Below are 10,341 nucleotides of genomic sequence, written 5' to 3' on the forward strand. Positions count from 1 at the left end.
TTTATTTATGTATTTTGTGTGTGTGTGGCCAGTTCAGCCCACCAGGGGGCGGGGCTGGCTGGCATGTGGTGCTGGGGATTGAACTGCGGTCCCTGTGCTTTGCTTAGCTTAGTTTGTTCTAAGTAGGTGCTTTAGACCACTGAGCCATCTCACCAGCCCTGGAAATATACTTTTTAAAGTTTCTAATACTAGGAGAAGATATCATACAATGTCTTTTTAATAAATTGTAAGTCAAAGATACAGTATAAACCTTAGAACAAAAGTTAAGATTAAGCAGTATTCACAGAAAACAGTTTCATCATCTTTCTTGTCAAACCTGCTCTTCCTCCTGTGCTGTTTGTACTAATTAATGTTTTAATGGCCACATCATTAATTTGAGTCAAGCCAGAAACCTAGAAACACATTTGATTCATTCCTTTAACTCAACCTTATCCAATTGCTCATACCAATTTTCCTTTTTCTTTTTGAGACAGGGTCTCACCTGTAGTTCAGGCTGGCTTCAAACTTCTGGTGATCCTCCTGCCTCAGCCTCCTGAGTGTTGGAATTATACACATGAGCCATCATACCTGGAATCCATAGTTATTTTTGCAACAGTATGGATTTTAGATTATTTTACATTACATAAGTTTAAGTACTTCCCCCCGCCCCAGGAATTTAGCACATCCAGTTTTCAAATGGCTTTTCCAAATACAAAGTGTAGTACAAGCTGGAAATGCACAAGATTGCTGAGTTTGAAGCAACCTGGGATACATATTTAGTTCAAGACCAGTTTAAACTACACAGCAAGACCCTGTCACAAAAAAAAAAATACAGTACAATTTTAGGGGCTGGAAGTATGACTCTATTGTAGAATTCATGCTTGTCATGAGCAAGGCTCTAGGTTCAATCTCTAGCACCATGAAAGAAATAAAGGACATTTTTAAGTTGAATCTTATCAGAAATAGTTGTGTGACCTTCTATGATCCTCTTCCCTCAGCTTCCCAAGAGCTGGGATTACAAGAATGTGCTACCAACTCTCTGGACTTTTTTTTTTTTGTCTTTTTTGAGACATAGGTCTCCTTATGCAGTTCAGGCTAACCTCGAGCTCACTTTGTAGCCCAGGCTGGTCTCAAGCTCACAAAATGATCCTGCTGCGTCAGCCTCCCAAGTGCTGGGAGTACAGGTGTGTGACATGCCTAGTTTGGATTTTCTTTTTTGACACAAGGTGCTCTGCAGTTCAATTCAGGCTGGCAGGCCTTGAACCCACTATGGAGCCCAAGCTTATGTTCCTTCTGCTTATCCTTCTGCCTCAGCCTTTGGAGTGCTGGTATTACAGGCATGGACCACCATTACTGATTCTGGATTATTTTTAAATCCACCTTTTTTTTTTTTTTTTAATCTTCTTTGTTTTAATGACTTTAGTAACTTTTTTTTTTCCTATGTATTTGTTGTTACAGGGTCTCTTTCCATAGCTCGAACTCATAGTGATCTTCCTGTTTGGTGTTCACTACTATGTCCGGACTTTGGCTGGCTTAGCCCGCCCAGGGGGCAGGGCTGGCATGGCACGACGGGATTGAACCACGGTCCTCTGTGCTTGCCTAAGCAGGCGCTTTAGTCCGCTGAGCGGACTAACTCAGCCCAACTTTAGTAACTTTTGAACCCTTACTATCATTAGACTTTTATCTTTATTCTTGGCAAGATTGTAGAACTCATATGTAAATAGGATTTCCTAAATATGTAAATATGACTTCCTATTACTGAGCTCATTTTGCTGCCTCATTTATTTTTTTAACTAGTAATCATCAAACTTAGGCAGGGCCTTTGTGCTTGCCAAGCAGGTGCTGTGCCACTGACCTACATTCTGGCCCCTGTCTAATTGTTTTCATTTATTTATTTATTTTTTTTAAATTGAAAACATATAACTATGGTGAAATCAGATAATATGCAAGGGAGGATGTCTTCATTCCACCTGAGATTTCTTGTTTTCTGGTCTGTATCCTTGAAGGTGTATCTTTCCAAAATACCCTCTTTCCAAAATATACATACATGTGGATATATGCTACCTTTATTCTTATTGATTTATTATTTATTGGATACAGTGTCTCACTACACAGTTCAGACTTGTAGTGATCCATCCTCCTGTCTCAGCCTCCCCAGTGCTGGGATTACAGAGTGCACCACCACATCTGGTTTCGGGGTGATAGGGTGTACCCTGGGTTCCAGGGGGCAAGACATGCGGTACCAGGAATCGAACTTGGGTCCTTCCACTTGCCAGCAGGCACTTAGACCGCCAAGCTATTTCCCCAGCCCACTACCTTTATTTTTATTTTTATTTTTTCTCATTAAACTTTGTAAAAATATGGAATGCTTCACGAATTTGCATGTCATCCTTGCGCAAGGGCCATGCTAATCTTCTCTGTATCGTTCCAATTTTAGTATATGTGCTGCTGAAGCAAGCACACTGCCTTTATTTTTAAACAAGTTAGAGTATAGCACAAGGTATTCTTTTTCCATGAAACTTTTTTTCACTGCTTACAAATTTAAGTTGTGTTAGCACACTTAAACTTTATCCCATTCTTGATTTCTTGATAATGGCCCTGTTTTCTGATATAAGATTAAATCTCACTGTTGTTTTCATTTGTATTTCTCTAATGCCTAAAGCTGTTGAACTTTTTTCCCCCAGTAAGGGGGATTGAACTCTGGACCTTGCACTTGCCAGGCAAGCACATATTTTACTGAGCTATCTGCCTGGCCCTTTTTTTTTTTTTTTTTTTTTAAATGTGTTTAGTACAGGGTCTCCGGGTCTTACTACACCTTGGACTTATAGTGATCCTTCCTGTTTTTCAGCCTCCCAAGTGCTGGGATTACAGGCATGTGCCACCACGCCCAGGTGGCCCAGTCTCAATAAAAGTCTCAGCGTACCCCTGGGGCAAGGCTGGCATGGCAGGCTGTGGATTGAACCCCCAGCCCTTGTATCTGCCTAAGCAGGCACTTTAATCCACTGAGCTGTCTGGCCAGCCCTTCCTTCATATATTTTTTGACCATTTGTATTTTTCTTCTGAGAAATGTATGCTCATTTCAATTGTCTATTCTTTTTTTTTTTTTCATTGATTAGGAATTTTTCAGATTTTGTTCCTATAATAAAATTAGCTAGGTACTTTTATGAACATTTACTCATAATCTTGTGATGGGTAGATACTATTTTTGTCCCCTTTTTTTATAAATAAAGGTAGCTGAGGCGTGAAAGATGGGCATCGAACACTTTGTCCAAGTACTAGCAGCTAATGAAGGGAAGAAGCTGGATTGGTCCCCAGGTGGTGGTTCTAAAGACCTTGCTCTTAACCACTTTGCCACTGTCTTCTCTGCTCCCTGTTTTTCTCTGTTCTTGCTGTTGTTTTCATAATGTGGGGTGTATTGTTGTTGTTTTTTTCTTTCCTAATATGTATTGTCTATTGAAACAAAATTAATTTTCATAAAGCACATCTATGGTTAAATTGCTTCCTAGTCACAATCCTTCGGGGGCTTGCTGCTGCATTGAAAATGCAGCCCAACCTCATACTTTTCTTGTTTATCTTTTCTCTACTTCTAGAAATTTGCACCAAGATTTGTCTAAGATGTGATCATTGAATTGTCTGTATGACTAGACAGTGAAATGAGAACTAGGATGACTAGCAAGAAAATGAGATTGTAAATAATCTTTGGAGTTGAATGATGCTTTTTCTTTTTCCGTTTCTATCAACAGTAGCTCCTTGCCATATAGTTTCTTTTTGTCTTGTCTTTTTGAGACAAGGTCTCACTCTGAAGTTCAGGCTGGCCTTGAGCTCTCAAACTCCCAGCTGTCTTTCTGCCTCAGCCTCCCAAATGCTGGGATTACAGGTATGTACCATCATGCCCAGCTGCATTATGGTTTCATCAGCATTGTTAACTCAATTAATTTGAGTCAGATACGCAGTTGATTAACCATAAACCACAAGTATCTTAGTGTCACATAAAAAAACAAATTCCTGAAAAAAACACACTCATACAAATTTCATGAGTATACAAAGAATATGAAATGTGTAATTGTGTTCTGACTCTTAAGAATTAAAATATATTTATCTTTAAATACATGTACATAGCTAGGTGTAGTAGTACACCTTTAACCCCAGTTACTTGAAAGTCTGAAGGCAGGAGGATCTCAAGTTTGAGGCCATCCTAGGCACTGTCATAAGATTCTGCTTCAAAATAAAAAAATAAAAGGGCTGGAAGATAGCTTTGCTTCCCGGGCCAGTGTGGGGAAAAAAATGCATGTACTTTAAAGGCATTCAGGGAGATAAAGCTACAACAAAATTTCCTTAGACTTAAATTATGATTTTAAGTCTTAAGTCTAAAATTTTTTTTTTTTTTTTTTTTGTTCCTCGAATGCCTTCAGGGCACTTTTGGCCAGCGGGAGAGTTGTGAGGTTCGAACTCCAGCAACCTGAGGCTGACAGCTTTGTGGAAGCAGCCACTTAAAGGCCTGAGCTAGGGCCAGGCCCCCTTAAGTCTAAAATATGTCTGTGCTTTTATAAAGAATTCACTGCAGATATTCTTGTGAAACTTTGTCTTTTAAAATTATTTCAGCCAGGAGTGGTGGGCGTACACCTGTAATCCCAACACTTGGGAAGCTGAAGCTAGAGGATGACCTCTAGTTGGAGGCCAGCCTGGGTTACATAAGTGAGCCCCTGTCTCAGACCCCAAAGTCTTCCTTCAGAGAAAGAATGGATGCCTCCTTTTATGCATTTTTTTGAGAGAAGGTCTCACTAAAGTTCCCCAGGCTATACTTGAAGTTGTGACCCTCCTGCCTCAGCCTCTTGAGGTGCTGAGGATATGGGCACCTGTTACTGTGCTGAGGTCAAAACTAGATATTTCTTTTTTTTTTTTTGGGTGGTACCAGGGATCAAACTCAGGACCTTGCGCTTGCCAGGCAGGCAATCACTTATTCCACTGAGCTATCTCCCTGGTCCCCAAAACTAGATATTTCTGAAGAGCATAGTAAAAGATAGAAAATAGGAAGTAGGGCGATAAATCTTTCCCAAAAAGGAAGAGAATCAAGAGATAGGGGAGAGAAGGGAAGTGGATTTAAGAAGCAATTTAGATGTGTTATATACATGTACCATCTCCACCATGTAAACATTATGTATTGCAAACATATACTAATCAAAAACATTAAAAAACAGCTGTCAAGATTTATTTGTAGAACAAAAAGTAGACATTTCTGAATGTAATCCTTCATTCAGATGTTTTGCTATCATACTTAAGATATCCTTACTGGCTTTCTGCTTTTTCCACAATAGAATTCTTAGCAGTTATTCAGAATAGCATTGTAAAATATTATGCCTTATATACATTTCTTGTAATAGAAGTTAGTTTTACTGTGGGTTTTTTTTTTTTTTTTTTTTGGTGCCTTTGGGAATTTAATGTAAGATATTTTACACATGTCCTGACTTTACCATGACCTGGATACTGAAGTTATCCAAGCTTTTCAAATGAAATTGTTAAATCCCCTCTATATAAGCCATTTAAAACAGTTTTTAAAATATCAGATAAAAAATTTTAAAGTTTTTTTAGACAGAGTCTTGCTATAAAGTTCAGGGTAACCTTGAAAACACTATATATATAGCTCAGGCTAGCCTCAAACGTGCAGGAAAACTTGCTGGGATTACAGGCATATGCCACCATGCCCAGCTTAATTTTTTTTTTTTTTTTTTAAATAAGCTCACAAGAAAACAACTAGTGTAGTGTTTTGGGAACCACTATAAGACAGGTATTATAAGGATTTGAAGTATATGTGATTCCTTTTGAGAATTGCAGAAGTTTTAGAGCTTTAGAGAATGACCATATATTATGCATATAGTTAGCAAAGTATTTATAGTTAATTCTTCCTAAAAAAGATTAAGCTGGGCCCAAAGGGTAGGGTTTTTATTTCAAAGCCTTGGCAGCCATTCATAAATATTAAGAATGTGGTGTTGCTATTTTAAATCAGAGTATTCCTGGGAATGTTATGTTTATTAGATTCAGATATAATATTGTAATCTAACACAGATTTATGAATTATGATACTTTGACTAATACATGTAAATACGTAAAAATTCCTAGTCTATTTTTTTCCATAAATTTATTGAGAAACAAATAGCAATGAGACAGTTTCAAACCAAACTGGTAGGACATTTTCAATAATTAGCACATTGTATACATTCTTCCTAGTGGTTAATTGCTGTACAAGATGCAGACATGATATCCTACTTACAAACACCATTAGAAAAAATCCCTCTATTCATTAAGAGAATGTAACTGTATATCGATCTTAGCCATTTGAATACACAGATACAAAATGGACATTGATCTGTATCCCCTTTTTTTGTTAAGTTCTGTTATTTGAATATTATAGGTGTGTAAACTCAGCAAAATATTCTAAAAGAGTCCTGTAGCCCATAATAGAATTGGGTCTTCTGCTTGACTGGCAGTGTGTCAGAAATTGTTGACCTGAGTCCCCTACAGCTCAACATAACAGCATGGCTTTACTTCTTATATTTCGTTTTTATTCTTTTCTGCTGGATGGTTAAGACCAAGGTAAAGCAGGACCTATGCAACAAGAGTTGTAGCTTTTGGGTCTGATAAGGTCAGTCAAATCCCCTCAGGATTTTTCCTGAGATCCTGTACCTCAGATTGTAGAACCTTTGTCATTGTCAGCCATGTGGATGAGTCACGGCCATTGCTTGGCCAATGTGCTCTCTGTGAAAGCTTGAGAGAATGTTTTCTCTCCATGTGCCTCTCCTTAGGCACACTCTACATCATCGATCACTTTCCTCTTTGGCCCCATAATCTCCTTGATCAGAAAATTTGGGACACTACTGAGTTATATGACATTATAGTACAAGTTCTCATATGTCCTGAGTCTTAATTGACCTTAGAAGGCTAGGGCCAAAATGTTGGCTTTCCTTGCAGCCCTCCTTTTTCTCTACTTTTGGTCTGCAAACTTAGGTTGTTAACCATCCAGAAGACTAGCTTATTGTTATTACCATACAACTTGGCTGTTAAGCTTAACCTCGCTATCTGTCTGCATATCAAACTTCTTAGGCATAATGTGGAACAGGTATTTTTCATCAAGTATTGATATGTTGAACTTTAAGTCCCTACAGAATATAATAAAAAACATTTAAAAATTAGAATATATTTTAAAAATAGGCATAAAGAATTATATACTTCTTATGTTACACATAAGGCCAAAAATCTCACCATATACAACCTTGAAGCAGGACAGTCCCACAATATTCCTTTTCCTGTCTCTTGCTTTCATTCACAACCCCCTACTTTTTGAACAAGCATCTACCCAAGAGACATCATAGCAGCAACTGGCATGTCATGACAAGCAGCCCTTGTTCAGATGACCAAAATGACAGACTCTCCAAGCATGAAACTACTATTACAAATTACCATCTGCAGTGCAGTAGCTTAGTTCATAGGTATCAGTATATATAGTTAGTCAGGGTGAGAATTTTTCCAATTAACTGCTAGATTCAGAAATCTTCTGGAGATTCTCAGGATAATTGCCTTGCCCATCTTCTACATATAACTGTATGACTTAACTTATTCGTGTTTCCTAGCTCTTCTCCTTTCCTTCTCTTGATTAGTTAGTCCTTGAGATCCTCCTAGCCTGTTTTTATAAAATAAGTCTATTCAAGAATTCAGCATTTATAAAGATGAGTGGTTTCAATATCACATCTGCTTGTGCCCCTTCTCTCTCCCACTGACAAAACTCAACTAATAATCCTGTTTTTTTCCATTAAAGGAGACTTAAATAATAAATATTATAGATCAGAATGATAAAGAAGAGCATAAGATTTGAAAATTCTTTCAATATGCTAATGATTGCTTTGTATATATAGAGGGAGACAAATTCTACACTAGGCCTAACTTTTTCTACAAAAATTGAGAATAATATTGGAGGAGGTGAGAGAATGAAGTGAAGAAAACAAAATTGCAGCAAGGCAGGAGGAAGCAGTGTAAATAATCCACAACCACAAGACTTTCCCTGAGCAGTAGAAATGTCAAGCAACAGAGATAACAAGAATCAGGAATTTCCGTTCATTTATCCATTTATCTGTCTTTTGTTGTCAGACACAGATGAAGTGGTTTATAAACATGTACATGAAAATAAAATGTTTAGAATAAATATCTGTAGGGTGTAGGGACAGATAGTTGGTTTGATTTAGTGAGTCCCTAAAGGTACATTTCCTGTGTTATGCATTAGGATAGTGTCTTAGGAGAGAGTGTGTTGTCAACAGCTGTTCACACCATGGCTAGATTCATAAATACATCAAAGTGCATGGTTCAGCTTGCCAGCACAGTTGTTCTTAAACCATCCTTTTTATCTTCTAAAACTCAAGAGATGAGAACTATTATCATCATTCTCTTAGTTATCATAAATTACTGAGGTAGTATGATAGCATATAGTAGAACGGGGATAAGACAAAAATCTTGGAAGAGGGGGCTAACTTCTTTGGGAGATTGGGAGACTGCCTTTCTTGTTGAGAATCACTGCATTGGTATTCTTCATTTGTTCACTTAAGTATTTATTATTAAATGCCTCCATTAGCTATACCTTTTTTATTTAGATTCAAAATACATGTGCTTGTATTTCAGGTTTTCACTTGCTGCTTAAGTGACCCTGTGCAAATTACTTAAATCACTGTGCCTTAGTTTCCTCATCTGTAAATTGGAAATCACAGTAGTATCTATCTTGTAGTGTAATGGGGAACATTAAATGAGTTCTTTTAACAGTACTATTAATGTATTTGGTTTCTTTCTTTCTTTCTTTTTTTTTTTTTTTTGCGGTACCGGGGATTGAACTCGGGACCCTGTGCTTGCCAGGCAAGTACTTATTTTACTGAGCTATCTCCCCAACCCTCAGTTTATATATCTATCTCAAATGCATATTACTAATCAAACAAAAGCACTACAAAATCACATTGTAAAAAAATGAAAAATTTCACATAGAAATTTATATTTATCTCGTATGTATTTGTATTACATTGTTTCAAAAAGGATTCAAGATGAAACTAGTGCTTCCTAAGGACTACTCTACACAAAAGAAGCACAACAGAACAGAGTTCAGATAGAGGCTCAGATTTTGTTTTGAAAGGCAAAAGGCAGAAATTTTTAGATGAGTGTGTGTGTGTGTGTGTATGTTGCATCCAGTTAATGTTGATTCTCTTAAATTTAAAATAGTCATTTACTGTACAAGTGAATCAGTGCTAGCCTAAGGTTTGCCATTGGGAAGTGCTAAAGAGATGCCTTTTCTAGGTAGACCTTATCCCACGGGGTATATTGACAGTGGAGCTGGGTTTTGTAAGGCTGGGTTTTATCCCCCCCTTAGTTATCTGGCTTAGAGCTCTTATGTAGCAAGCAATTTGCACACCTGTGTGGATTGATTCTAAATACAGTGTTAATTTCTTTCCCTTCGGAAATTATTTTCTTTTTTTGGTGGTGGTATTGGGGATTGAACCTAGGGCCTTTGCACTGAGCTACATCCCCCCTTTTTATTTTGAAGCAGGGTCTTGTTAAGTCACTAAGTTGTTCAGCTGGGCTTGAGCTTGGAATCGTCCTGCCTGAGCCTCCCAGAGTGCTGGGATTACACAAGTGCACCATCAGGCCTGGTTGAAATTCTTAGGGGAGGTTTATTTTTTGTTTTTTGGTGTTGAGGACTGAACCCAGGGCTTTCAGCTTGCTAGGCAAGTGTTCTACTGCTGAGCCAAATTCTCAGCCCCTGTTGAAATTCTTTATAGATGCTGAATCATATAAGCAGGAAAAAGGGCCAGCCAAATAGCTCAGTGGATTAAAGCACCTGCAAGCAGGCACAGGGGCTGGGGGTTTGATCCCCAGGCCTGCCATGCCAGCCCTGTCCCTGGGGCCTGCTGAGATGGCATGGTGGCTTGCACCTGTAATCCCAGCTCTTGAGAGGCTGTAAACAGGCAGATCACTGTGAGTCTGATCTAGTAGTGAGACCCTGAACACCCTGTAGACCCTTCTCTAAAATACAGGGGGAGAAATATATATATATATATATCACAATATATTTATTTGTAAATTTAAATGGGTGTCTAAGCTTTTTTCTTTGGTTTAGGCATTGGAAGTTTTGTAGCTATAATCATGGGTTCTGCCAAAAAAAAATAAATAAAATTAAATAAAAATAAAATCATCTTCCTGCATATATATATATCACAATATCTTTATTTGTAAATTTAAATGGGTGTCTAAGCTTTTTTCTTTGGTTTAGGCATTGGAAGTTTTGTAGCTATAATCATGGGTATCATGTATCAATAGTGTACACAGTCCTTATGT

The 10,341-nt window shown here is 37.8% G+C and overlaps 1 protein-coding gene and 1 non-coding gene across 2 annotated transcripts in view; one reads left to right on the forward strand and one right to left on the reverse strand.

Annotated features, from left to right (window-relative positions):
• Klhdc10 (kelch domain containing 10) overlaps window positions 1-10,341 on the forward strand; it is a 67,708-nt gene that overhangs the window by 12,094 nt on the left and 45,273 nt on the right. The gene's annotated exons all lie outside the window — the stretch shown is intronic.
• Window positions 2,334-2,440, reverse strand: LOC111813039. Its single transcript, XR_002818384.1, has one exon. It is a non-coding gene; the product is annotated as a U6 spliceosomal RNA (small nuclear RNA).

This window comes from Octodon degus, unplaced genomic scaffold (genome assembly GCF_000260255.1).
Source record: "Octodon degus isolate 3935 unplaced genomic scaffold, OctDeg1.0 scaffold00160, whole genome shotgun sequence".
NCBI classification, from domain to species: domain Eukaryota; kingdom Metazoa; phylum Chordata; class Mammalia; order Rodentia; family Octodontidae; genus Octodon; species Octodon degus.